The sequence below is a fragment of the Tachypleus tridentatus genome, unplaced genomic scaffold (assembly GCF_004210375.1).
Source record: "Tachypleus tridentatus isolate NWPU-2018 unplaced genomic scaffold, ASM421037v1 Hic_cluster_1, whole genome shotgun sequence".
NCBI classification, from domain to species: Eukaryota; Metazoa; Arthropoda; class Merostomata; order Xiphosura; family Limulidae; genus Tachypleus; species Tachypleus tridentatus.
This window is the reverse complement of record NW_027467777.1, coordinates 4,506,191-4,530,605: the sequence shown is the minus strand read 5'-3', so window position 1 is coordinate 4,530,605 and position 24,415 is coordinate 4,506,191.

The following is a 24,415-nucleotide window of genomic DNA, read 5'->3' as shown; positions in this document are numbered from 1 at the left end:
AAGAGACAACAATGTACCCAACAGTCTAATAAGAGACAACAATGTATTCCAAACAGTCTAATAAGAAGCAACAATGTATCCAACAGTCTCATCAGAGACAACAATGAACCCAAATATATCCAACAGTCTCATTCAGAGACAACAATGTAATCCAACTGTCTTATCGGAGACAATTCAATGTACCCAACAGTCTTATGGAGAGACAACAATGTATCCAACAGTCTCATCAGAGACAACAATGACTCCAAATGTATCCAACAGTTTCATCAGAGACAACAAGTATCCAACGGTCTTATCGAAGACAGCAATGTACCCAACATTAACTTATCGAGACAACAATGTACCTTAACAGTCTAATAAGGGACAACAATGTACCCAACAGTCTAATAAGAGAAAAAAATGTATCAAACAGTTTCATCAGAGACAACAATGAACCCAAATGTATCCAACAGTTTCATCAAAGACAACAATGTATCCAACAGTCTCATCAGAGACAACAATGTATCCAACAGTCTCATCAGAGACATCAATGAAACCAAATGTATCCAACAGTTTCATCAGAGACTACAATGTATCCAACAGTTTCAACAGACACAACAATGAATCCATCGGTCTTATCGGAGACTGCAATGTACCCAACAGTCTCATAAGAAACAAAATGTACCCATATGTATCCAACAGTCTCATTGGCGACAACAATGAACTCAAATGTATGCAACAGTTTCATAAGATACAACAATGTATCCAACAATCTCATTAGAAACAACATTGTGTCCAACAGTCACATAAGAGACAACAATGTATCCAACAATCTCATTAGAAACAACAATGTAAACAACAGTCACATAAGAGACAACAATGTATCCCAAAATCTAATTAGAAACAACAATGTATTCAACAGTCACATAAGAGACAACAATGAATCAATTAGTCTATTCAGAGACAACAATGTAATCAACGGTCTTATCGGAGACAGCAATGTACCCAACAGTCTAATAAGAGACAACAATGTATCCAACAGTCTCATCAGAGACAACAACAATGTACCAACAAGTCTAATCAGAGACAACAATGTATCCAACAGTCTCATCAGAGACAACAATGAACACCAAAATGTATCCAACAGTTTCTTCAGAGACAACAACAATGTACCCAACAGTCTCATCAGAGACAACAATAAATCCAACGGTCTTATCGGAGACTGCAATCCACCGAACAGTCTCATCAGAGACAAAAATGTACCTATATGTATTCAACAGTCTCATCAGCTACAACAATGAACTCAAGTGTATCCAACAGTTTCATAAGAGACAACAATGTATTCAACGGTCTTATCGAAGTCAGCAATGTACCCAACAGCCTAATAGGAAACAACAATGTATCCAACATCTCAGTAGAAACAACAATGTATCCAACAGTCACATAAAAGACAACAATGTATCCAACAATCTCGTTAGAAACAACAATGTATCCAAGAGTCACATAAGAAACAACAATGTATCCAATAACGTTATATGCAAAAACGGCTCGTTTGGGCTGAGAAACACTTTATAAATAAAATTATATATTCAAACATCTAATACCGCCCTCTACATTTCGACACACAGTTACACAACCCCTTTCAAACATGTGGTCAGCTTCCGGTCAGTTACCTCTTTCCTTGTGAATGTATCCAATAGTCTATTCAGAGACAACAATGTAATCAACGGTCTCATCGGAGACAGAAAAGTACCCAACAGTTTAATAAGAGACAACAATGTATCCAACAGCCTCATAAAAGACAACAATGTACCCAATAGTCTCATCAGAGACAACATTGAACCCAAATTTATCCAACACTTTCATCAGGACAACAATGTATCCAACAGTCTTATTAGAGACAACAATGTATCTAACAGTCTCATTAGAGACAACAATGTATCCAACAGTCTCATCAGGGACAACAATGAACCCAAATGTATCCAACAGTTTCATCAGAGACAACAATGTATCCAACGGTCTTATCGAAGACAGCAATGTACCCAACAGTCTAATAAGAGACAACAATGTACTCAACAGTCTAATAAGGGACAATACCAATGTACCGAACAGTCTAATAAGAGACAACAATGTATCCAACAGTCTCATCAGAGACAACAATGAACCCAAATGTATCCAACAGTCTCATCAGAGACAACAATGAATCCAACGGTTTTATCGGAGACAGCAAATGTACCCAACAGTCTCATAAGAGACAAAAAAAGAGACAACAATTTACCCAAATGTATCAAACAGTTTCATCAAAGAGACAACAATGTATCCACCAGTCGCATCAGAGACAAAAAATTTACCCAAATGAACAATGTATCAAATAGTCTATTCAGAGACAACAATGTAATCAACGGTCTTCTCGGAGACAGCAATGTATCCAACAGTCTAATATGAAACAACAATGTATCCAACAGTCTCATCAGAGACAACAATGAACTCACATGTATCCAACAGTTTCATAAGAGAGAACAATGTATTCAACGGTTTATCTAAGACAGCAATGTACCCAAAAGACTAATAAGAGACAACAATGTATCCAACAATTTCATTAGAAACAACATTGTATCCAACAGTCACATAAGAGACAACAATGTATCCAACAATCTCATTAGAAACAACAATGTATCCAACAGTCACATAAGAGGCAACAATGTATCCAATAGTCTATTCAGAGACAACAGTGTAATCAACGGTCTTATCGGACCAGCAATGTACCCAACAGTCTAATAAGAGACAACAATGTATCCAACAGTCTCATCAGAGACAACAATAAACCCAAATGTATCCAACAGTTTCATCAGAGACAACAATGTATCCAACGGTCTTATCGAAAACAGCAATGTACCCAACAGCCTAATAAGAGAGACCCAACAGTCTAATAAGAGACAACAATGTACCCAACAGTCTCAATAAGAGACAACAATGTATCCAACAGTCTCATCAGAGACAACAATGTATCAAACAGTCTCATCAGAGACAACAATGAATCCAAATGTATCCAACAGTTTCATCAGAGACAACAATGTATCCAACAGTCTCATCAGAGGTCACCAATGAAACCAACGGTTTTACCCAACAGTCGGAGACAACAATGTATCCAACAGTCTCATCAACAATGTAGAGACAACAATGTATCCAACAGTCTAATAAGAGACAACAATGTATCCAAACATATCCAACAGTCTCATCAGACAACAATGAAGCCAAATGTATCCAACAGTTTCATCAAAGACAACAATGTATCCAAAAGTCTTATTAGAGACAACAATGTATCCAATAGTCTCATTAGAGAGACAAAAAAATGTATCCAACAGTCTCATCAGAGACAACAAGGAATCCAACTGTCTTATCGCAGACAGCAAACTACCCAACAGTCTCATCAAAGACAACAATGTACCGAAAATTAATCCAACAGTCTCATCAGAGACAACAATGAAACAGTCGCATCAAATGTATCCAACAGTTTCATCAAGGACAACAATGTATCCAACAGACTAATAAGAGACAACAATGTATCCAACAATCTCATTAGAAAGAACAATGTATCCAACAGTCACATAAAAGACAACAATGTATCCAACAATCTCATTAGAAACAACAATGTATCCAACAGTCTCATCAAGGAGACAACAATGTATCCAAGAATCTCATTAAAACAACAATGTATCCAACAATCTCATTAGAAAGGACAATGTACCCAACAGTCTAATAAGGGACAACAATGTATCCCAACAGTCTCATCAGAGACAAAATGAACCCAAATGTATCCAACAGTTTCATCAAAGACAACAATGTATCCAAGAATCTCATTAGAAACAACAATGTATCCAACAGTCTCATTAGAAAGGACAATGTATCCAACAGTCTAATAATAGACAAGAATGTATCCAACAGTCTTAACAAAGTCAACAATGTATCCAATAGTCTATTCAGAGACAACAATGTACCCAACAGTCTCATTAGAGACAACAATGTACCAACAGTCTCATCAGAGACAACAATGAACCCAAATTTATCCAAAAGTTTCATCAGAGACAACAATGTATGCAACGGTCTTATCAGAACACAGCAATGTACCCAAAGTCTAATTAGAGACAACAATGTATCCAACAACCTCATTATAAACAACAATGTATCCAACAGTCTATTCAGAGAGAATAATGTATTCAACAGTCTCATCAAAGACAACAATGTATCTAATAGTCTATTCAGAGACAACAATTAACCCAAATGTATCCAACAGTTTCATCAGAGACAACAATGTATCCAACGGTCTTATGGAGACAATAATGTACCCAACAGCCTAATAAGAGACAACAATGTATCCAACGGTCTTATCGAAGACAACAATGTACCCAACAGTCTAATAAGAGACAACAATGTATCCAACAATCTCATTAGAAAGAACAATGTATCCAACAGTCACATAAGAGACAACAATAAACCCAAATGTATCCAACAGTTTCATCAGAGAAAATAATGTATCCAACTGTCTTATCGAAGACAGCAATGTACCCAACATTCTAATAAGAGACAACAATGTACCCAACAGTCTAATAAGGGACAACAATGAACCCAACAGTCTAATAAGAGAAAAAATGTATCAAACAGTTTCATCAGAGACAACAATGAACCCAAATGTATCCAACAGTTTCATCAAAGACAACAATGTATCCAACAGTCTCATCAGAGACAACAATGTATCCAACAGTCTCATCAGAGACATCAATGAAACCAAATGTATCCAACAGTTTCATCAGAGACTACAATGTATCCAACAGTTTCAACAGACACAACAATGAATCCATCGGTCTTATCAGGAGACTGCAATGTACCCAACAGTCTCATAAGAGACAAAAATGTACCCCATATGTATCCAACAGTCTCATTGGCGACAACAATGAACTCAAGTGTATGCAACAGTTTCATAAGATACAACAATGTATCCAACAATCTCATTAGAAACAACAATGTAAACAACAGTCACATAAGAGACAACAATGTATCCAACAATCTCATTAGAAACAACAATGTAAACAACAGTCACATAAGAGACAACAATGTTTCCAAAAGTCTAATTAGAAACAACAATGTATTCAACAGTCACATAAGAGACAACAATGTATCAACAGTCTATTCAGAGACAACAATGTAATCAACAGTCTTATCGGAGACAACAATGTACCCAACAGTCTAATAAGAGACAACAATGTATCCAACAGTCTCATCAGAGACAACAATGTATCCAACAGTCTCATCAGAGACAACAATGAACGCAAATTTATCCAACAGTTTCTTCAGAGACAACAATGTACCCAACAGTCTCATCAGAGACAACAATAAATCCAACGGTCTTATCGGAGACTGCAATCACCGAACAGTCTCATCAGAGACAAAAATGTACCTATATGTATTCAACAGTCTCATCAGCGACAACAATGAACTCAAGTGTATCCAACAGTTTCATAAGAGACAACAATGTATTCAACGGTCTTATCGAAGTCAGCAATGTACCCAACAGCCTAATAGGAAACAACAATGTATCCAACGATCTCAGTACAAACAACAATGTATCCAACAGTCACATAAGAGACAACAATGTATCCAACAATCTCGTTAGAAAGAACAATGTATCCAAGAGTCACATAAGAAACAACAATGTATCCAATAACGTTATATGCAAAAACGGCTCGTTTGGGCTGAGAAAACACTTTATAAATAAAATTATATATTCAAACATCTAATACCGCCCTCTACATTTCGACACACAGTTACACAACCCCTTTCAAACATAAGGTCAGCTTCCGGTCAGTTACCTCTTTCTTTGTGAATGTATCCAACAGTCTATTCAGAGACAACAATGTAATCAACGGTCTCATCAGGAGACAGAAAAAGCACCCAACAGTTTAATAAGAGACAACAATGTATCCAACAGCCTCATAAAAGACAACAATGTAAACAGTCCCAATAGTCTCATCAGAGACAACATTGAACCCAAATTTATCCAACAGTTTCATCAAGGACAACAATGTATCCCACAGTCTTATTAGAGACAACAATGTATCCAACAGTCTCATCAGAGACAACAATGAACCCAAATGTATTCAACAGTTTCATCAGAGACAACAATGATCACAACGGTTTTATCGGAGATAGCAAAGTGTCCAAAAGTCTCATCAGAGACAACAAAGAACACAAATGTATCCAACAGTATCATCAGAGAAAACAAAGAACCCAAATGTATCCAACAGTTTCATCAGAGAGAACAATGTATCCAACTGTCTTATCTAAGACAGCAATGTACCCAACAGTCTAATAAAAGACAACAACGTACTCAACAGTCTAATAAGGGACAATAATGTACCGAACAGTCTAATAAGAAACAACAATGTATCCAACAGTCACATGAGAGACAACAATGTATCCAATAGTCTATTTAGAGAGAATAATGTATTCAACAGTCTCATAAGAGACAACAATGTATCCAATAGTCTATTCAGAGACAACAATAAACCCAAATTTATCCAACAGTTTCATCAGAGACAACAATGTATCCAACGGTCTTATTAGAGACAACAATGTATCTAACAGTCTCATTAGAGACAACAATGTATCCAACAGTCTCATCAGAGACAACAATGAACCCAAATGTATTCAACAGTTTCATCAGAGACAACAATGTATCCAACTGTCTTATCTAAGACAGCAATGTACCCAACAGTCTAATAAGAGACAACAACGTACTCAACAGTCTAATAAGGGACAATAATGTACCGAACAGTCTAATAAGAGACAACAATGTATCCAACAGTCTCATCAGAGACAACAATGAACCCAAATGTATCCAACAGTCTCATCAGAGACAACAATGAATCCAACGGTTTTATCGGAGACAGCAATGTACCCAACAGTCTCATAAGAGACAAAAATTTACCCAAATGTATCCAACAGTTTCATCAAAGACAACAATGTATCCACCAGTGGCATCAGAGAGAACAATGTATCAAATAGTCTATTCAGAGACAACAATGTAATCAACGGTCTTCTCGGGGACAGCAATGTATCCAACAGTCTAATATGAAACAACAATGTATCCAACAGTCTCATCAGAGACAACAATGTACCCAACTGTCTCATCAGAGACAACAATGAACTCACGTGTATCCAACAGTTTCATAAGAGAGAACAATGTATTCAACGGTATTATCTAAGACAGCAATGTACCCAAAAGACTAATAAGAGACAACAATGTATCCAACAATTTCGTTAGAAACAACAATGTATCCAACAATCTCATTAGAAACAACAATGTATATAACAGTCACGTACGAGGCAACAATGTATCCAATAGTCTATTCAGAGACAACAGTGTAATCAACGGTCTTATCGGACACAGCAATGTACCCAACAGTCTAATAAGAGACAACAATGTATCCAACAGTCTCATCAGAGACAACAAGAAACCCAAATGTATCCAACAGTTTCATCAGAGACAACAATGTATCCAACGGTCTTATCGAAAACAGCAATGTACCCAACAGCCTAATAAGAGACAACAATGTACCCAACAGTCTAATAAGAGACAACAATGTATCGAACAATCTCATCAGAGACAACAATCTATCAAACAGTCTCATCATAGACAACAATGAATCCAAATGTATCCAACAGTTTCATCAGAGACAACAATCTATCCAACAGTCTCATCAGAGTCATAATGAAACCAACGGTTTTATCGAAGACAGCAATGTATCCAACAGTCTCATCAGAGACAACAATGTATCCAACAGTCTAATAAGAGACGACAATGTATCCAAACGTATCCAACAGTCTCATCACAGACAACAATGAAGCCAAATGTATCCAACAGTTTCATCAAGGACAACAATGTATCCAAAAGTCTTATTAGAGACAACAATGTATCCAATAGTCTCATTAGAGAGAAAAATGTATCCAACAGTCTAATCAGAGACAACAAGGAATCCAACTGTCTTATCGGAGACTGCAATCTACCCAACAGTCTCATCAAATACAACAATGTACCGAAATTAATCCAACAGTCTCATCAGAGACAACATGAACCCAAATGTATCCAACAGTTTCATCAAGGACAACTATGTACCCAACAGACTAATAAGAGACAACAATGTATCCAACTATCTCATTAGAAAGAACATTGTATCCAACAGTCACATAAAAGACAACAATGTATCCAACAATCTCATTAGAAACAACAATGAACCCAAATGTATCCAACAGTTTCATCAAAGACAACAATGTATCCAAGAATCTCATTAGAAACAAGAATGTATCCAACAATCTCATTAAAAAGGACAATGTATCCAACAGTCTAATAATAGACAAGAATGTATTCAACAGTCTTATCAGAGACAACAATGTATCCAATAGTCTATTCAGAGTCAACAATGTATCCAATAGTCTATTCAGAGACAACAATGTACCCAACAGTCTCATTAGAGACAACAATGTACCCAACAGTCTCATCTGAGACAACAATGAACCCAAATTTATCCAACAGTTTTCATCAGAGACAACAATGTATGCAACGGTCTTATCGAACACAGCAATGTACCCAAAAGTCTAATTAGAGACAACAATGTATCCAACAACCTCATTATAAACAACAATGTATCCAATAGTCTATTCAGAGAGAATAATGTATTCAACAGTCTTATCAAAGACAACAATGTATCTAATAGTCTATTCAGAGACAACAATTAACCCAAATGTATCCAACAGTTTCATCAGAGACAACAATGTATCCAACGGTCTTATCGAAGACAATAATGTACCCAACAGCCTAATAAGAGACAACAATGTATCCAACGGTCTTATCGAAGACAGCAATGTACCCAACAGTCCAATAAGAGACAACAATGTATCCAACAATCTCATTAGAAAGAACAATGTGTCCAACAGTCACATAAGAGACAACAATGTATCCAATAGTCTATTCAGAGACAACAGTGTAATCAACGGTCTTATCGGAGACACCAATGTACCCAACAGTATAATAAGAGACAACAGTGTATCCAACAGTCTCATCAGAGACAACAATAAACCCAAATCTATCCAACAGTTTCATCAGAGACAATAAAGTATCCAACTGTCTTATCGAAGACAGCAATGTACCCAACATTCTAATAAAAGACAACAATGTACCCAACAGTCTAATAAGGGACAACAATGAACCCAACAGTCTAATAAGAGAAAAAAATGTATGAAACAGTTTCATCAGAGACAACAATGAACCCAAATGTATCCAACAGTTTCATCAAAGACAACAATGTATCCAACAGTCTCATCAGAGAAAACAATGTATCCAACAGTCTCATCAGAGACATCAATGAAACCAAATGTATCCAACAGTTTCATCAGAGACTACAATGTATCCAACAGTTTCAACAGACACAACAATGAATCCATCGGTCTTATCGGAGACTGCAATGTACCCAACAGTCTCATAAGAGACAAAAATGTACCCATATGTATCCAACAGTCTCATTGGCGACAACAATGAACTCAAGTGTATGCAACAGTTTCATAAGATACAACAATGTATCCAACAATCTCATTAGAAACAACATTGTGTCCAACAATCTCATTAGAAACAACAATGTAAACAACAGTCACATAAGAGACAACAATGTATTCCAAAATCTAATTAGAAACAACAATGTATTCAACAGTCACATAAGAGACAACAATGAATCAATTAGTCTATTCAGAGATAACAATGTAATCAACGGTCTTATCGGAGACAGCAATGTACCCAACAGTCTAATAAGAGACAACAATGTATCCAACAGTCTCATCAGAGACAACAATGTACCCAACAGTCTAATCAGAGACAACAATGTATCCAACAGTCTCATCAGAGACAACAATGAACGCAAATTTATCCAACAGTTTCTTCAGAGACAACAATGTACCCAACAGTCTCATCAGAGACAACAATAAATCCAACGGTCTTATCGGAGACTGCAATCTACCGAACAGTCTCATCAGAGACAAAAATGTACCTATATGTATTCAACAGTCTCATCAGCGACAACAATGAACTCAAGTGTATCCAACAGTTTCATAAGAGACAACAATGTATTCAACGGTCTTATCGAAGTCAGCAATGTACCCAACAGCCTAATAGGAAACAACAATGTATCCAACGATCTCAGTAGAAACAACAATGTATCCAACAGTCACATAAAAGACAACAATGTATCCAACAATCTCGTTAGAAACAACAATGTATCCAAGAGTCACATAAGAAACAACAATGTATCCAATAATGTTATATGCAAAAACGGCTCGTTTGGGCTGAGAAAACACTTTATAAATAAAATTATATATTCAAACATCTAATACCGCCCTCTACATTTCGACACACAGTTACACAACCCCTTTCAAACATGTGGTCAGCTTCCGGTCAGTTACCTCTTTCTTTGTGAATGTATCCAATAGTCTATTCAGAGACAACAATGTAATCAACGGTCTCATCGGAGACAGAAAAGCACCCAACAGTTTAATAAGAGACAACAATGTATCCAACAGCCTCATAAAAGACAACAATGTACCCAATAGTCTCATCAGAGACAACATTGAACCCAAATTTATCCAACAGTTTCATCAAGGACAACAATGTATCCCACAGTCTTATTAGAGACAACAATGTATCTAACAGTCTCATTAGAGACAACAATGTATCCAACAGTCTCATCAGAGACAACAATGAACCCAAATGTATTCAACAGTTTCATCAGAGACAACAATGATCGCAACGGTCTTATCGGAGATAGCAAAGTGTCCAAAAGTCTCATCAGAGACAACAAAGAACACAAATGTATCCAACAGTATCATCAGAGAAAACAAAGAACCCAAATGTATCCAACAGTTTCATCAGAGAGAACAATGTATCCAACTGTCTTATCTAAGACAGCAATGTACCCAACAGTCTAATAAGAGACAACAACGTACTCAACAGTCTAATAAGGGACAATAATGTACCGAACAGTCTAATAAGAAACAACAATGTATCCAACAGTCACATGAGAGACAACAATGTATCCAATAGTCTATTTAGAGAGAATAATGTATTCAACAGTCTCATAAGAGACAACAATGTATCCAATAGTCTATTCAGAGACAACAATGAACCCAAATTTATCCAACAGTTTCATCAGAGACAACAATGTATCCAACGGTCTTATCGAAGACAGCAATGTACCCAACAGTCTAATAAGAGACAACAATGTATCCAACGGTCTTATTAGAGACAACAATGTATCTAACAGTCTCATTAGAGACAACAATGTATCCAACAGTCTCATCAGAGACAACAATGAACCACAAATGTATCCAACAGTTTCATCAGAGACAACAATGTATCCAACTGTCTTATCGAAGAAAGCAATGTACCCAACAGTCTAATAAGAGACAACAACGTACTCAACAGTCTAATAAGGGACAATAATGTACCGAACAGTCTAATAAGAGACAACAATGTATCCAACAGTCTCATCAGAGACAACAATGAACCCAAATGTATCCAACAGTCTCATCAGAGACAACAATGAATCCAACGGTTTTATCGGAGACAGCAATGTACCCAACAGTCTCATAAGAGACAAAAATTTACCCAAATGTATCCAACAGTTTCATTAAAGACAACAATGTATCCACCAGTGGCATCAGAGACAACAATGTATCAAATAGTCTATTCAGAGACAACAATGTAATCAACGGTCTTCTCGGAGACAGCAATGTATCCAACAGTCTAATATGAAACAACAATGTATCCAACAGTCTCATCAGAGACAACAATGTACCAACAGTCTCATCAGAGACAACAATGAACTCAACAATGTATCCAACAGTTTCATAAGAGAACAATGTATCCAACAGTCTCTATCAGAAGACAGCAATGTACCCAACAGTCTAATAAGAGACAACAATGTATCCAACAGTTTCATTAGAAACAACAATGTATCCAACAGTCACATAAGAGACAACAATGTATCCAACAATCTCATTAGAAACAACAATGTATGTATAACAGTCACATACAGAGACAACAATGTATCCAATAGTCTATTCAGAGACAACAATGTAATCAACGGTCTTATCGGACACAGCAAGAGTAACCCAACAGTCTAATAAGAGACAACAATGTATCCAACAGTCTCATCAGAGACAACAATAAACCCAAATGTATCCAACAGTTTCATCAGAGACAACAATGTATCCAACGGTCTTATCGAGAACAGCAATGTACCCAACAGCCTAATAAGAGACAACAATGTACCCAACAGTCTAATAAGAGACAACAATGTATCCAACAGTCTCATCAGAGACAACAATCTATCAAACAGTCTCATCACAGACAACAATGAATCCAAATGTATCCAACAGTTTCATCAGAGACAACAATGTATCCAACAGTCTCATCAGAGACAACAATGAACCCAAATGTATTCAACAGTTTCATCAGAGACAACAATGTATCCAACGGTCTTATCGGAGACAGCAATGTGTCCAAAAGTCTCATCAGAGACAACAATGAACACAAATGTATCCAACAGTCTCTCAGAGACATCAGAGAAAACAAGAGAACCCAAATGTATCCAACAGTTTCATCAGAGAGAACAATGTATCCAACTGTCTTATCTAAGACAGCAATGTACCCAACAGTCTAATAAGAGACAACAACGTACTCAACAGTCTAATAAGGGACAATAATGTACCGAACAGTCTAATAAGAAACAACAATGTATCCAACAGTCACATCAGAGACAACAATGTATCCAACAGTCTATTTAGAGAAACAATGTATCCAACAGTCTCATAAGAGACAACAATGTATCCAATAGTCTATTCAGAGACAACAATGAACCCAAATTTATCCAACAGTTTCATCAGAGACAACAATGTATCCAACGGTCTTATCGAAGACAGCAATGTACCCAACAGCCTAATAAGAGACAACAATGTATCCAACGGTCTTATTAGAGACAACAATGTATCTAACAGTCTCATTAGAGACAACAATGTATCCAACAGTCTCATCAGAGACAACAATGAACCCAAATGTATTCAACAGTTTCATCAGAGACAACAATGTATCCAACTGTCTTATCTAAGAAAGCAATGTACCCAACAGTCTAATAAGAGACAACAACGTACTCAACAGTCTAATAAGGGACAATAATGTACCGAACAGTCTAATAAGAGACAACAATGTATCCAACAGTCTCATCAGAGACAACAATGAACCCAAATGTATCCAACAGTCTCATCAGAGACAACAATGAATCCAACGGTTTTATCGGAGACAGCAATGTACCCAACAGTCTCATAAGAGACAAAAATTTACCCAAATGTATCCAACAGTTTCATCAAAGACAACAATGTATCCACCAGTGGCATCAGAGAGAACAATGTATCAAATAGTCTATTCAGAGACAACAATGTAATCAACGGTCTTCTCGGAGACAGCAATGTATCCAACAGTCTAATATGAAACAACAATGTATCCAACAGTCTCATCAGAGACAACAATGTACCCAACTGTCTCATCAGAGACAACAATGAACTCACGTGTATCCAACAGTTTCATAAGAGAGAACAATGTATTCAACGGTATTATCTAAGACAGCAATGTACCCAAAAGACTAATAAGAGACAACAATGTATCCAACAATTTCGTTAGAAACAACAATGTATCCAACAGTCACATAAAAGACAACAATGTATCCAACAATCTCATTAGAAACAACAATGTATATAACAGTCACGTACGAGGCAACAATGTATCCAATAGTCTATTCAGAGACAACAGTGTAATCAACGGTCTTATCGGACACAGCAATGTACCCAACAGTCTAATAAGAGACAACAATGTATCCAACAGTCTCATCAGAGACAACAATAAACCCAAATGTATCCAACAGTTTCATCAGAGACAACAATGTATCCAACGGTCTTATCGAGAACAGCAATGTACCCAACAGCCTAATAAGAGACAACAATGTACCCAACAGTCTAATAAGAGACAACAATGTATCGAACAATCTCATCAGAGACAACAATCTATCAAACAGTCTCATCACAGACAACAATGAATCCAAATGTATCCAACAGTTTCATCAGAGACAACAATCTATCCAACAGTCTCATCAGAGTCATAATGAAACCAACGGTTTTATCGGAGACAGCAATGTATCCAACAGTCTAATATGAAACAACAATGTATCCAAAAGTCTCATCAGAGACAACAATGTACCCAACTGTCTCATCAGAGACAACAATGAACTCACGTGTATCCAACAGTTTCATAAGAGACAGAACAATGTATCCAACGGTCTTATCGAAGACAGCAATGTACCCAACAGTCTAATAAGAGACAACAATGTATCCAACAATCTCATTAGAAAGAACAATGTATCCAACAGTCACATAAAGAGACAACAATGTATCCAACAATCTCATTAGAAACAACAATGTATCCAACAGTCACATAAGAGACAACAATGTATCCAACAATCTCATTAAAAACAACAATGTATCCAACAATCTCATTAGAAAGGACAATGTATCCAACAGTCTAATAAGAGACAACAATGTATCCAACAGTCTCATCAGAGACAAAAATGAACCCAAATGTATCCAACAGTTTCATCAAAGACAACAATGTATCCAACGAATCTCATTAGAAACAAGAATGTATCCAACAATCTCATTAAAAAGGACAATGTATCCAACAGTCTAATAATAGACAAGAATGTATTCAACAGTCTTAACAGAGTCAACAATGTATCCAATAGTCTATTCAGAGACAACAATGTACCCAACAGTCTCATTAGAGACAACAATGTACCCAACAGTCTCATCAGAGACAACAATGAACCCAAATTTATCCAACAGTTTCATCAGAGACAACAATGTATGCAACGGTCTTATCGAACACAGCAATGTACCCAACAGTCTAATTAGAGACAACAATGTATCCAACAACCTCATTATAAACAACAATGTATCCAATAGTCTATTCAGAGAAATAATGTATTCAACAGTCTCATCAAGAGACAACAATGTATCTAATAGTCTATTCAGAGACAACAATTAACCCAAATGTATCCAACAGTTTCATCAGAGACAACAATGTATCCAACGGTCTTATCGAGACAACAATGTACCCAACAGCCTAATAAGAGACAACAATGTATCCAACGGTCTTATCGAAGACAACAATGTACCCAACAGTCTAATAAGAGACAACAATGTATCCAACAATCTCATTAGAAAGAACAATGTATCCAACAGTCTCATCAGAGACAACAATAAACCCAAATGTATCCAACAGTTTCATCAGAGAAAACAAAGTATCCAACGGTCTTATCGAAGACAGCAATGTACCCAACATTCTAATAAGAGACAACAATGTACCCAACAGTCTAATAAGGGACAACAATGAACCCAACAGTCTAATAAGAGAAAAAAAATGTATCCAACAGTTTCATCAGAGACAACAATGAACCCAAATGTATCCAACAGTTTCATCAAGAGACAACAATGTATCCAACAGTCTCATCAGAGACAACAATGTATCCAACAGTCTCATCAGAGACATCAATGAAACAAATGTATCAACAGTTTCATCAGAGACAATGTATCCAACAGTTTCAACAGACACAACAATGAATCCATCGGTCTTATCGGAGACAGCAATGTACCCAACAGTCTCATAAGAGACAAAAATGTACCCATATGTATCCAACAGTCTCATTGGCGACAACAATGAACTCAAGTGTATGCAACAGTTTCATAAGATACAACAATGTATCCAACAATCTCATTAGAAACAACATTGTGTCCAACAGTCACATAAGAGACAACAATGTATCCAACAATCTCATTAGAAACAACAATGTAAACAACAGTCACATAAGAGACAACAATGTATTCCAAAATCTAATTAGAAACAACAATGTATTCAACAGTCACATAAGAGACAACAATGAATCAATTAGTCTATTCAGAGACAACAATGTAATCAACGGTCTTATCGGAGACAGCAATGTACCCAACAGTCTAATAAGAGACAACAATGTATCCAACAGTCTCATCAGAGACAACAATGTATCCAACAGTCTCATCAGAGACAACAATGAACGCAAATTTATCCAACAGTTTCTTCAGAGACAACAATGTACCCAACAGTCTCATCAGAGACAACAATAAATCAACGGTCTTATCGGAGACTGCAATCTACCGAACAGTCTCATCAGAGACAAAAATGTACCTATATGTATTCAACAGTCTCATCAGCGACAACAATGAACTCAAGTGTATCCAACAGTTTCATAAGAGACAACAATGTATTCAACGGTCTTATCGAAGTCAGCAATGTACCCAACAGCCTAATAGGAAACAACAATGTATCCAACGATCTCAGTAGAAACAACAATGTATCCAACAGTCACATAAGAGACAACAATGTATCCAACAATCTCGTTAGAAACAACAATGTATCCAAGAGTCACATAAGAAACAACAATGTATCCAATAACGTTATATGCAAAAACGGCTCGTTTGGGCTGAGAAAACACTTTATAAATAAAATTATATATTCAAACATCTAATACCGCCCTCTACATTTCGACACACAGTTACACAACCCCTTTCAAACATAAGGTCAGCTTCCGGTCAGTTACCTCTTTCTTTGTGAATGTATCCAATAGTCTATTCAGAGACAACAATGTAATCAACGGTCTCATCGGAGACAGAAAAGTACCCAACAGTTTAATAAGAGACAACAATGTATCCAACAGCCTCATAAAAGACAACAATGTACCCAATAGTCTCATCAGAGACAACATTGAACCCAAATTTATCCAACAGTTTCATCAAGGACAACAATGTATCCCACAGTCTTATTAGAGACAACAATGTATCCAACAGTCTCATCAGAGACAACAATGAACCCAAATGTATTCAACAGTTTCATCAGAGACAACAATGATCGCAACGGTCTTATCGGAGATAGCAAAGTGTCCAAAAGTCTCATCAGAGACAACAAAGAACACAAATGTATCCAACAGTATCATCAGAGAAAACAAAGAACCCAAATGTATCCAACAGTTTCATCAGAGAGAACAATGTATCCAACTGTCTTATCTAAGACAGCAATGTACCCAACAGTCTAATAAAGACAACAACGTACTCAACAGTCTAATAAGGGACAATAATGTACCGAACAGTCTAATAAGAAACAACAATGTATCCAACAGTCACATGAGAGACAACAATGTATCCAATAGTCTATTTAGAGAGAATAATGTATTCAACAGTCTCATAAGAGACAACAATGTATCCAATAGTCTATTCAGAGACAACAATAAACCCAAATTTATCCAACAGTTTCATCAGAGACAACAATGTATCCAACGGTCTTATTAGAGACAACAATGTATCTAACAGTCTCATTAGAGACAACAATGTATCCAACAGTCTCATCAGAGACAACAATGAACCCAAATGTATCCAACAGTTTCATCAGAGACAACAATGTATCCAACGGTCTTATCTAAGACAGCAATGTATCCAACAGTCTAATAAGAGACAACAATGTACTCAACAGTCTAATAAGGGACAACAATGTACCCAACAGTCTAATAAGAGACAACAATGTATCCAACAGTCTCATCAGAGACAACAATGAACCCAAATGTATCCAACAGTCTCATCAGAGACAACAATGGTATCCAACGGTTTTATCGGAGACAGCAATGTACCCAACAGTCTCATAAGAGACAAAAATTTACCCAAATGTATCCAACAGTTTCATCAGAGACAACAATGTATCCAACAGTGGCATCAGAGAGAACAATGTATCAAATAGTCTATTCAGAGACAACAATGTAATCAACGGTCTTCTCGACTACAACAATGTACCCAACAGTCTAATAAGACAGCAATGTATCCAACAGTCTAATATGAAACAACAATGTATCCAACAGTCTCATCAGAGACAACAATGTATCCAACAGTCTCATCAGAGACAACAATGAACTCACGTGTGTATCCAACAGTTTCATAAGAGAGAACAACAATGTATCCAACGGTCTTATCTAAGACAGCAATGTACCCAAAAGTCTAATAAGAGACAACAATGTATCCAACAATTTCATTAGAAACAACAATGTATCCAACAATCTCATTAGAAACAACAATGTATATAACAGTCACGTACAGAGAAACAACAATGTATCCAATAGTCTATTCAGAGACAACAATGTAATCAACGGTCTTATCGGACACAGCAATGTACCCAACAGTCTAATAAGAGACAACAATAAGAGACAACAATGTATCCAACAGTCTCATCAGAGACAACAATGAACCCAAATGTATCCAACAGTTTCATCAGAGACAACAATGTATCCAACGGTCTTATCGAAGACAGCAATGTACCCAACAGCCTAATAAGAGACAACAATGTATGTCCCAACAGTCTAATAAGAGACAACAATGTATCCAACAGTCTCATCAGAGACAACAATGTATCAAACAGTCTCATCAGAGACAACAATGAATCCAAATGTATCCAACAGTTTCATCAGAGAGACAACAATGTATCCAACAGTCTCATCAGAGACAACAATGTAAACCAACAGTTTTATCGAAGAACAACAGTCTAATAAGGGCAGCAATGTACCCAACAATGTATCCAACAGTCTCATCAGAGACAACAATGTATCCAACAGTCTCATAAGAGACAACAATGTATCCAAACGTATCCAACAGTCTCATCACAGACAACAATGAGTCTCTCAGCCAAATGTATCCAACAGTTTCATCAAGGACAACAATGTATCCAACAGTCTTATTAGAGACAACAATGTATCCAATAGTCTCATTAGAGACAAAATGTATCCAACAGTCTAATCAGAGACAACAATGAATCCAACTGTCTTATCGGAGACAGCAATGTACCCAACAGTCTCATCAGAGACAACAATGTACCAAATTAATCCAACAGTCTCATCAGAGACAACATGAACCAAATGTATCCAACAGTTTCATCAAGGACAACAATGTACCCAACAGTCTAATAAGAGACAACAATGTATCCAACTATCTCATTAGAAAGAACATTGTATCCAACAGTCACATAAAAGACAACAATGTATCCAACAATCTCATTAGAAACAACAATGAACCCAAATGTATCCAACAGTTTCATCAAAGACAACAATGTATCCAAGAATCTCATTAGAAACAAGAATGTATCCAACAATCTCATTAAAAAGGACAATGTATCCAACAGTCTAATAAGAGACAACAATGTATTCAACAGTCTTATCAGAGACAACAATGTATCCAATAGTCTATTCAGAGACAACAATGTATCCAATAGTCTATTCAGAGACAACAATGTACCCAACAGTCTCATTAGAGACAACAATGTACCCAACAGTCTCATCTGAGACAACAATGAACCCAAATTTATCCAACAGTTTCATCAGAGACAACAATGTATCCAACGGTCTTATCGAACACAGCAATGTACCCAAAAGTCTAATTAGAGACAACAATGTATCCAACAACCTCATTAGAAACAACAATGTATCCAATAGTCTATTCAGAGAATAATGTATTCAACAGTCTTATCAAAGACAACAATGTATCCAATAGTCTATTCAGAGACAACAATTAACCCAAATGTATCCAACAGTTTCATCAGAGACAACAATGTATCCAACGGTCTTATCGAGACAACAATGTACCCAACAGCCTAATAAGAGACAACAATGTATCCAACGGTCTTATCGAGACAGCAATGTACCCAACAGTCCAATAAGAGACAACAATGTATCCAACAATCTCATTAGAAAGAACAATGTGTCCAACAGTCACATAAGAGACAACTATGTATCCAATAGTCTATTCAGAGACAACAGTGTAATCAACGGTCTTATCGGAGACACCAATGTACCCAACAGTCTAATAAGAGACAACAATGTATCCAACAGTCTCATCAGAGACAACAATAAACCCAAATGTATCCAACAGTTTCATCAGAGACAACAATGTATCCAACGGTCTTATCGAAGACAGCAATGTACCCAAACATTCTAATAAAAGAGACAACAATGTACCCAACAGTCTAATAAGGGACAACAATGTACCCAACAGTCTAATAAGAGAAAAAAATGTATCCAACAGTTTCATCAGAGACAACAATGAACCCAAATGTATCCAACAGTTTCATCAAAGACAACAATGTATCCAACAGTCTCATCAGAGAACAACAATGTATCCAACAGTCTCATCAGAGACAACAATGAAACCAAATGTATCCAACAGTTTCATCAGAGACACAATGTATCCAACAGTTTCAACAGACACAACAATGAATCCAACGGTCTTATCGGAGACAACAATGTACCCAACAGTCTCATAAGAGACAAAAATGTACCCATGTATCCAACAGTCTCATTGGCGACAACAATGAACTCAAGTGTATCCAACAGTTTCATAAGAGACAACAATGTATCCAACAATCTCATTAGAAACAACAATGTGTCCAACAGTCTCATTAGAAACAACAATGTATCCAACAGTCACATAAGAGACAACAATGTATCCAAAAGTCTAATTAGAAACAACAATGTATTCAACAGTCAACATAAGAGACAACAATGTATCAACAGTCTATTCAGAGACAACAATGTATCCAACAGTCTCATCAGAGACAACAATGTATCCAACAGTCTCATCAGAGACAACAATGTATCCAACAGTCTCATCAGAGACAACAATGAACGCAAAATTTATCCAACAGTTTCATCAGAGACAACAATGTATCCAACAGTCTCATCAGAGACAACAATGAATCCAACGGTCTTATCGGAGACAGCAATGTACCCAACAGTCTCATCAGAGACAAAAATGTACCTATATGTATTCAACAGTCTCATCAGCGACAACAATGAACTCAAGTGTATCCAACAGTTTCATAAGAGACAACAATGTATCCAACGGTCTTATCGAAGACAGCAATGTACCCAACAGCCTAATAGGAAACAACAATGTATCCAACGATCTCATCTAGAAACAACAATGTATCCAACAGTCACATAAGAGACAACAATGTATCCAACAATCTCATTAGAAACAACAATGTATCCAAGAGTCACATAAGAAACAACAATGTATCCAATAATGTTATATGCAAAACAATGCTCGTTTGGGCTGAGAAAAAACACTTTATAAATAAATCCCAACAGTATATTCAAACATCTAATACCGCCCTCTACATTTCGACACACAGTTACACAACCCCTTTCAAACATGTGGTCAGCTTCCGGTCAGTTACCTCTTTCTTTGTGAATGTATCCAACAGTCTATTCAGAGACAACAATGTAATCAACGGTCTTATCGGAGACAGAAAAGTACCCAACAGTTTAATAAGAGACAACAATGTATCCAACAGCCTCATAAAGAGACAACAATGTACCCAATAGTCTCATCAGAGACAACAATGAACCCAAATTTATCCAACAGTTTCATCAAGGACAACAATGTATCCAACAGTCTTATTAGAGACAACAATGTATCCAACAGTCTCATTAGAGACAACAATGTATCCAACAGTCTCATCAGAGACAACAATGAACCCAAATGTATCCAACAGTTTCATCAGAGACAACAATGATCCAACGGTCTTATCGGAGACAGCAATGTGTCCAAAAGTCTCATCAGAGACAACAAAAGAACACAAATGTATCCAACAGTATCATCAGAGAAAACAAAGAACCCAAATGTATCCAACAGTTTCATCAGAGACAACAATGTATCCAATGTATCCAACTGTCTTATCTAAGACAGCAATGTACCCAACAGTCTAATAAGAGACAACAATGTACTCAACAGTCTAATAAGGACAACAATGTACCAACAGTCTAATAAGAAACAACAATGTATCCAACAGTCACATGAGAGACAACAATGTATCCAATAGTCTATTTAGAGAGAACAATGTATCCAACAGTCTCATAAGAGACAACAATGTATCCAATAGTCTATTCAGAGACAACAATGAACCCAAATGTATCCAACAGTTTCATCAGAGACAACAATGTATCCAACGGTCTTATCGAAGACAGCAATGTACCCAACAGTCTAATAAGAGACAACAATGTATCCAACAGTCTTATTAGAGACAACAATGTATCCAACAGTCTCATTAGAGACAACAATGTATCAACAGTCTCATCAGAGACAACAATGAACCCAAATGTATCCAACAGTTTCATCAGAGACAACAATGTATCCAACTGTCTTATCGAAGAAAGCAATGTACCCAACAGTCTAATAAGAGACAACAATGTACTCAACAGTCTAATAAGGGACAACAATGTACCAACAGTCTAATAAGAGACAACAATGTATCCAACAGTCTCATCAGAGACAACAATGAACCCAAATGTATCCAACAGTCTCATCAGAGACAACAATGTATCCAACGGTCTTTATCGGAGACAGCAATGTACCCAACAGTCTCATAAGAGACAAAATGTATTTACAAAATGTATCCAACAGTTTCATTAAAGACAACAATGTATCCAACAGTCTCATCAGAGACAACAATGTATCAAATAGTCTATTCAGAGACAACAATGTAATCAACAGGTCTTCATCGGAGACAACAATGTATCCAACAGTCTAATAAAGAGAAACAACAATGTATCCAACAGTCTCATCAGAGACAACAATGTATCCAACAGTCTCATCAGAGACAACAATGAACCCAAATGTATCCAACAGTTTCATAAGAGACAACAATGTATCCAACGGTCTTATCTAAGACAGCAATGTACCCAACAGTCTAATAAGAGACAACAATGTATCCAACAATCTCATTAGAAACAACAATGTATCCAACAGTCACATAAAAGACAACAATGTATCCAACAATCTCATTAGAAACAACAATGTATATAACAGTCACATACGAGGGCAACAATGTATCCAACAGTCTATTCAGAGACAACAATGTAATCAACGGTCTTATCGGACACAGCAATGTACCCAACAGTCTAATAAGAGACAACAATGTATCCAACAGTCTCATCAGAGACAACAATAAACCCAAATGTATCCAACAGTTTCATCAGAGACAACAATGTATCAACAATCTCATTAGAAACAACGGTCTTATCGAACACAGCAATGTACCCAACAGTCTAATTAGAGACAACAATGTATCCAACAGTCTATTTAGAGAAACAATGTATCCAACAGTCTCATCAGAGACAACAATGTATCCAATAGTCTATTCAGAGACAACAATGAACCCAAATGTATCCAACAGTTTCATCAGAGACAACAATGTATCCAACGGTCTTATCGAAGACAGCAATGTACCCAACAGCCTAATAAGAGACAACAATGTATCCAACGGTCTTATCGACTACAGTAATGTACCCAACAGTCTAATAAGAGACAACAATGTATCCAACAATCTCATAAGAAAACAACAATGTGTCTAACAGTCACATAAGAGACAACAATGTATCCAATAGTCTATTCAGAGACAACAGTGTAATCAACGGTCTTATCGGAGACAGAAATGTACCCAACAGTATAATAAGAGACAACAATGTATCCAACAGTCTCATCAGAGACAACAATAAACCCAAATTTATCCAACAGTTTCATCAGAGACAACAACGTATCCAACGGTCTTTTCGAAAACAGCAATGTACCCAACATTCTAATAAGAGACAACAATGTATCCCAACAGTCTCATCAGAGAGAAAACAATGTATCCAACAGTCTCATCAGAGACAACAATGAAACCAAATGTATCCAACAGTTTCATCAGAGACAACAATGTATCTAACGGTCTTTTCGAAGACAGCAATGTACCCAACAGCCTAATAAGAGACAACAATGTACCCAACAGTCTAATAAGAGAAAACAATGTATCCAACAGTCTCATCAGAGACAACAATGTATCAAACAGTCTCATCAGAGACAACAATGAAACCAAATGTATCCAACAGTTTCATCAGAGACAACAACGTATCCAACGGTCTTATCGAAGACAGCAATGTACCCAAAATTCTAATAAGAGACAACAATGTACCCAACAGTCTAATAAGGGACAACAATGAACCCAACAGTCTAATAAGAGAAAACAATGTTTACAATAGTCTCATCAGACACAACAATGAACCCAAATGTATCCAACTGTTTCATCAGAGAAAACAATGTATCCAACGGTCTTATCGAAGACAGCAATGCACCCAAAAGACTGATAATAACAATAATGTATCCAACAATCTCAGTCGAAACAACA